Genomic DNA, 7333 nt, shown 5'->3' on the forward strand with positions numbered 1-7333 from the left:
AATCTGGGAGGGTTCCATCTTCTTCTATTTTCTGAAATAATTTATGTAGAATTGGTAACAGTTCTTCTTTAAATGTTTTATAAAATTCACTTGTAAAACCTGTCCAGCTGCGAAGAGCTAGTCATTCAAGGACAAACCCAGCCTGAAGCAACCAGTATCCAGTGACTAAGCAAATGGGTATATAAAGGGACATCTATGTGGACTCAATATGAGACAGTGATAGTTCTGTATTTTTCTTGGTCAGCACAGAAGACACAGGTTTGATTCCTGGTTAGTTCACGTACAGCCACCGCCCATATATCCGTGGAGGGTTGCATACTGTTACAACGCTGAGATCATACCTTTAGATTTATGGTGGACCAGGAAGAAACGTCAGATCTGCTTCCAAAATCAGCCAAGGAAAAAGCCTTTGGATCACTATGGTCCCATTCACAACCAATCATAGGGAAGATGCAGGAGCAGAAGAAGCAGCACTTCATTCGATCATGCATGAGCTGAGTAGGAGGAGACAACAACTATCGATAGTATGCTGACCTCCACACAGGACACTAGGATGGGCAGCTTACTTCAGAGTCCCCTGCCCCCTTGCCATGGCTTTGAGTCAAAGTTTAGCTTCTCTTCTGTCCTTAATGCTTTCTTTTTTCCTTTTGCTTTTACATATGTTGATGATTGATGTCTTGCTCATTCATTCTTTCTCATTCTCAGGGCTGTTGAGCTGGAACCAACTCATAGCAGATCCTTCATTGAGTTTTTGAGACTGTAAATGACACAGGAGGAGACAGCTCACTCTTCTCTGGAGTCACTGGTGGATTCAAACTACCAGAGAGGTGAGGCCTTTGAGGTTCCAGCACCACTCCCTATAGATTATAACTTCAGGGCTCCCTCTTGCATCCCATCCTGCATTTCAGTATCTCCTTTCAGAGAAAACAACTTAAGATAGCAAGAGTTGAGGTGATATGGTCCACATAGGTCGTTCTCCTGCACATAAAGCAAGACAAAGTGTCAAAGTGAACACAGAAGCCCTAGTAAATCTATATTTAATATGCCTATGCTCTTGCTGCTATTTTCTTGGAAATATAGAGAACAAATGAACCTACTGTCATTTAACCTGAGGGGGCTGAGATGTACTTACTATCGGGTATCTGTAGGATTCTGAAGAGTTGGAGAACTACAGTGTGTACACCCACTCTATACCCCCCAACACAGTGTGCTGAGTTTCTGTCTGTGTGCAATTGTTACCAGATCTCTGTTGGCATATGTGTGTCAGCTCTCTCTCCCCTGTGTGCTGTCAAGGAAAACTCCATGGTGATGCCAAATGATGCAGCTCTAAGTGAAGTGATTAAACAGTTCAGTGACAGGAGCATCCTCCCAGGGGACAGAGTAACAGGAGACTAGTGAGGACACGCATGAGTGAGTCAGAACAGGGTTCTAGTGACAGGAGCTGGCTGATGGCCCAGGGAGATTCTGAACAGCCTTGCCCAGGGAATGCAGCAGCCTGGCCCAGTTTCTGAGGAATGAGCTCCTCAACGCCAAGGGGTGCTTAAACTAGAGAAGTGTTGAAGAGTCTCTTGTACCTCAGGCCCAAGGTGGGGAGCTCTTATATATGGATGCAGGCTTAAGGCATAGTTGATAGTCACTGTCACAACATTTGTTCTGAGTCCCTTTTGGTCCTTGTGCATAATTTTACACTACATTCACATTTTCCTGTATTTACACAGGTTGGTTGTATTGGGGGGGTGTTTTGTTTTGGGATTGTTTCGGTGGGTTTTTTTTTTTACATCAGACAATTGGTATATTTCTTCATTTAATCTGTTGAACTGCATATGTCATCATAGTATTGTACTGGTTTTTAAATTCCACTCAAATCCCATACTTATTAGTTAGGGAGCTCTGCTAAAGATGAGATTGTATCATCTCAGTAGATCAAGGAATAAGGCTAGGGTACAGCATGGGGTCCAAGACATTTATAAGCAATTGATACAGGTGAAAATAAGAATGAATCGACTCAGCTCATTGCCATTAAGTCAGAACTGACTCATAACTTAACCCTCCTGTAGACTTTTAGAGGCTGTAACTTGAGCAGGAGGAGTTTGCTCATCTTCTGTGGAGCAGGTGGTGAATTTTAACAGCCTTTCTTTGGGTTGGCAACACAACTCTTCACCCTCTAGGTCCCTAGATGGTTATTAACCATCAAACTGATAAAAAGAAAGAGGTATATTTCTTCATGTGTCTGTTTGCCATTCCAATATCTTCCTCTGTGAAAATTCTTTCCAGGTCTTTGGCCCATTTTGTAATTGGGTTATCAGTCTTTTTCTTGTGGAGGCCCAGGAGTATTCTGTAAACTTTTTTTATAAGACTCTTGCCTGAGATGGTATTACCAAATGTTTGTTCCTAGTCTGTAGGCTTTCTTTTCACCCTGTTGGGAAAAGATTTTGATGTGCACAGAGATTTAATCTACAGAAGTTCCCATGCATCAATTTTATCCTCTTTGGATTGTGCATTTCTGGTTGTATTTAGCAATCTCTTTATACCTTATCACTGGCAATACGAGATGTAAATCAAAACCACAATGAGGTACCATCTCACTCCAGTAACAGTGGCAAAGTTTAACAGGGTAGCATGTAATAGATGTTGGAGAGGATGTGGTGAGAAAGGAACTCTGATACATTGTTGGTGGGATTGTAAAACAGTGCAGTCATTCTGGAAGGCAGTTTGACGCTTCCTCAAAAAGCTGAACATAGAAATTCCATATGACCCAGCTATTCCATTACTTGGAATATACCCTGAGAATATGAAAACTAAGGCACAAACTGAAATTTGTACACAAATGTCCATAGTAGCATTATTCACCATGGAAAGAACATGGAAACAGCCCAAATGTCTGACCACAAACAGATTGAGAAATTATGATACATTCATATAATCTAATACTATGCAGCACGCAGGAGCAGTAACTTTGTAAATTATTACCTTACTTGGGAGAGACTGGAGAGCATTATGCTGAGTGAACTAATTCAGTCCTACAAGGATAAATATTGTATAAAACCATTATTGTAGAATGAGTATAAAGATCAAGGAGGAGTAGGAGAGGCTGGAAGCAGAGGGATGTGGATGTACAGGGTAAAGAGGAGATTAATCACTGGTTATACAATTTGATGGGTGGGGAAGTGAGAGAATTTGGAAGAATTTTTTTTTTTTTTTTTTTTTTACCGTTTTTGGAAGAATTTTTTTTTAATTTGTATTAGAATTTTGTCAATAAACTAGTGGGGGGGGGAAGTAATCAACTTTTTAAAAAGGGTGGGGATTGTTAGGGAGAAGCAATAAGGACAGTGGAAAAAAATTAAACTCTGATATAGCCCGACAAAGCTTTGGCCAATGATGCAGAAAATGAAGCCACTGTAGTCCCACCTGCCTGTTATCAGGTACAAACTTCCCCAGAAAGCCTGGTCTCAAGTCCTTCTGTGAAGGATGATCTGAGTAATACTTCTCAATGTCTGAGACATTCTTTCATACCTTCCCCTCAGACAAGACTCTAGTGGCCTTTAGGTTGAAGGTGTTGGAGGGGAAAGATGATCATTGTCAAATGCCTGAGGATGGGACATTGAGCCATCTCACTGTTCCCACATGAGACAGTGAGATCCTATTACAGATAATGGCAGTTAAGTCTAGAAAAAATTAGTTTCTGGGTGTTGAGGTACAACTTGAACTGGTCCTGAAATGAAATGGATAAAACCAGGCTTACAATCTCCTCTACAAGTCCACTGGCTCTGCCTCATCTTCCTTTCCCCAAATAGCCAGATTGAGACTGCAATAGCAAGGCAGCAGGCAGTGGGATCTGCCTTGGGCCTTGGGCACAGAGCCAGTGATGGCAGAGTAGTAAGCGTATTAAGGAACCTGATAATTATATAAACTCAGTAATAGCTAAGGGTAAGCACAACTGCAGCCTTTCCTGGAGGGGAGGGCTGCTTTCCCCCTCTCGATCATGCTGGGGTGTCTTTGTTGTTGTTGTTGTTGACTCTGTAAATCTGGACTGGAGGAACTGGGAGTAGGTGTGTCATTTCCTTCACATATATACTTGGTAACTCAGCTCCCTATGGGTTTCCTCCTCTCTTGAAGGGGTGTCAGGATCAGGAGGGCCAGGCTTCACCCTGAAGTTAGGCCTATTAACTGAGCAATGGCCTCTCTAAGGCCAGGAGCAGCTGTTGTTCCATCAGGACTCTACCCCCACCCCCGAGTCTGTTATTGGGCACTTGATTTTAGACTGTGCAGTGGGATGGGACTAGACTTCAGGGCCATTGACTTCTGTCCCCTACAAGGTGCATTGAGATATCCAGCCTAGACAGGTGGGGTTCTCACTGAGGAGACAACTGGAGATGCATATGGTGACTAAAACCCAACATTAAACCCACTGTCAAGGAATCAACTCCAACTCATAACTCATAACCTTGTATGTTACAGTACAATTCTTCCACAGATTTTTAACTGTCACTGTAATTTGAGTAAGAGTTTACAAAGCAAACAAATTTTCCATTCAATAATATATCTTTCAGACTTTCTTAACTGTAATCTTTAGGGAAGCAACTTGTCAGGGCTTCCATGGTGCTGCTAGCTGGATTTGAACTACCAACCTTCAGTTAAGGGTCAAACCATTTATTTTCACCGTGCTTAGATTATTTTCTAGTTGACTTCTGTTGTGCACCATCGAGCTGGAACCAACCCATAGCTGGTCCTCTGTCAGGCTTACAGAGGCAGTTAATTGCACAGGAGGAAATTGCTCATCCTTCTCTCAGGGAGCAGCTGGCGGATTTGAACTGTGTGCCTTTAGGATTGCAGTGCAGCTTCTTACCACCAGGCCAGACCCCAAATGTCCCATGGCAGTGAGCTATGCACATGCCCACAGGTCTTGCCACCTGGGGTCCCTTGAAGTCTCTGGATTCCATCAGATTGAATATTCTATCAGGTCCTGTGATCTGTAGAATCTTCCCTGGGACATTATCCAGCCTTTGCTTCTGAGAGTCACTATCAGGACCTGGAATGCACTCTACCACACATCGCCTCTCAGTACAGGCCTCACAAGGAGAGACTCATCATATCAGAATCAGGCAATGAAACAGATCCTGGGAAATAATAAGGCTCTTCCTATTTCCGAAAGATAAAGACCTTCAACCAGATACAGGAGTAATGTAGCAATTGATTCAAGTGTGTTAGATTGTGAGGATGGCCTGGATAGGACAGGGTTCAAATGTGTTGTGTATAGGGTCCCTATAAATTGTACCTGACTTGACAGCCCCTGACAACTTCTTTCTTTACTTCCCAGGGTACCTGGCAGCGATGTTGTACTGCTCCCAAATCCTCTACTCTGTAAGCATAGGGAACTACCTGCCCGGTGATACTGCTACTGATGACCCAGCAGAGCTCAGCAGCATCTCCCTTTTCCGCACCTATCAGTGGGTTCCCTATAAGAAATAGGTGACCCACTTAAGTGTGGATCATTCAAATAGGGCTTATTTTCAAAGGAGCTCATTTCAAAGATGTAAGTGTCCTACAAGGGAACAAGGAACAATGGTCAATAACAAGCAGTAAGCCTTTTCATACTGCTGAGCCTAAATGCATAAGAGGGAGAACTTGCTAGAATCCAAGAAATGAATGCAAAAAAAAAAGAATAAAAAATGCGATCCATGGATCAAGGGGCACAACCAGCTGGTAGTAATCGCCAAAGAGGTAATTGGGAAAAATCCCATGACTTCCCTTCTTTATTCTAATCCCCTACTCTGATCCCCTGCTGAGCCTCTGTGAATGAACTCAACCAGAAACAATACAAAAGGACAGCCCTGTTGAAGCAATCCCAGCCTCTCATAGAATAGATTAGAAAAGTGTAGTGTATTTAAGGAGCAAGTAAAAGACATCTGATGCAGGGACTCCTTCATTTCCTCTTCATTTAATAAGTGTCTAGACTGATGTATTCCAAATTTTTTTACATAGACTAGTAAATGCAACCAACAGGAAGAGTTCCATATTTGTGTCTATTCTAAATAAGGGAGATCCAACAGAATGTGGGGGTTAACAAACAGTAAACTATCACATACAAGTAAAATCTTGCTGAAGAGACTTAAAAAATAACCTAAAAAAATCCATATACTCCTAGAACAATGCATAGACAGGGAACAACCAGAATTTCAAACTGGAGTCAGGAGAGGCCATGGTGTGAGAGACATCATTGTTGATGTCACATGAAACTTGGCAAAGAACAGAATATCAGAAAAATATTATGTTTTACTAACTATGCAAAGGCATTTGATTGTGCACCATAACAAATTATATAACTATGAGAATAGAAATTACAGAACTTTTATGCTTATGCAAAACCTGCACATTGACCAAGAAACAGTCATTTCAATACAACAAGGAGATATACTGCAAGATTTAAAATTGAGAAAGGTGTATGTCATGGTGGTATCCTTTCTCTATACCTATTCAATCTGCATGCTGAGCAAATAATTTCAGTGAATAATGTGACATCAGGATTGGAGGAAGACTTGTCAACCTTTGTTATATATATAGCACAAGCTTACTTGTGAAGACTTGAAGCACTTACTAAAGAAGTTCAAAGACTAGTATTCAATATAGGTTACAACTCAACATCAAGAAAACAAAAATCCCACAACTGGGTTCAAGAGGCAAAATCATGCTAGAGGCAGAAAAGTTTTAAATTTTTAAGAATTTAATTTTATTTAGATCTGCAATCAATACCCATTATAGAAGTTCAGATATCAAAAGATACATTGCACTAGGCAGATCTACTGCCAAGAATCGCTTTAAACCTATGTCTTTGCTCTTTAGTCAGGTATATGACTGCCTCAAGCTATGGTATTATTTGCTTCATATTCATGTGAAAATTGGACAATGAATAAGAAAGACTGAAGGATCAATGCATTTGATAAGCAATGATATCTCTCTGGAGACTAAGGTGCGTCTGATACAGACTATGGTCTTTGCAATCACTTGTTATGCATCAGAGAGTTGGACAATGACTAGAGAGGATAGAAGGAGAATTTATGCCTTTGAGCTGTGGTGCTGGAGAAGAGTATTGAGGGTACCACGGACTGCTAGGAAAACAAACAGTTCATCCTGGAGAGGATTAAACTAGGTGGCTCCTTGGCAGCAAGGATTCTGAGGCTCCGTCTAACATACTTTGGACATGTTGTAAGGAGGGACTGGTCCTTGGAGAAGGACATCATGCTTGGGAGAGTGGAGGGACAGCGCAGGAGGGGAAGACCCTCTATGAGGTGGATTGATTCAGTGACTGGGGTAATAGGGATGGGTGTGTCGGAGA

Source organism: Elephantulus edwardii, unplaced genomic scaffold (genome assembly GCF_000299155.1).
Source record: "Elephantulus edwardii isolate Elephantulus edwardi_28Jun2011 unplaced genomic scaffold, EleEdw1.0 scaffold00017, whole genome shotgun sequence".
NCBI classification, from domain to species: Eukaryota; Metazoa; Chordata; class Mammalia; order Macroscelidea; family Macroscelididae; genus Elephantulus; species Elephantulus edwardii.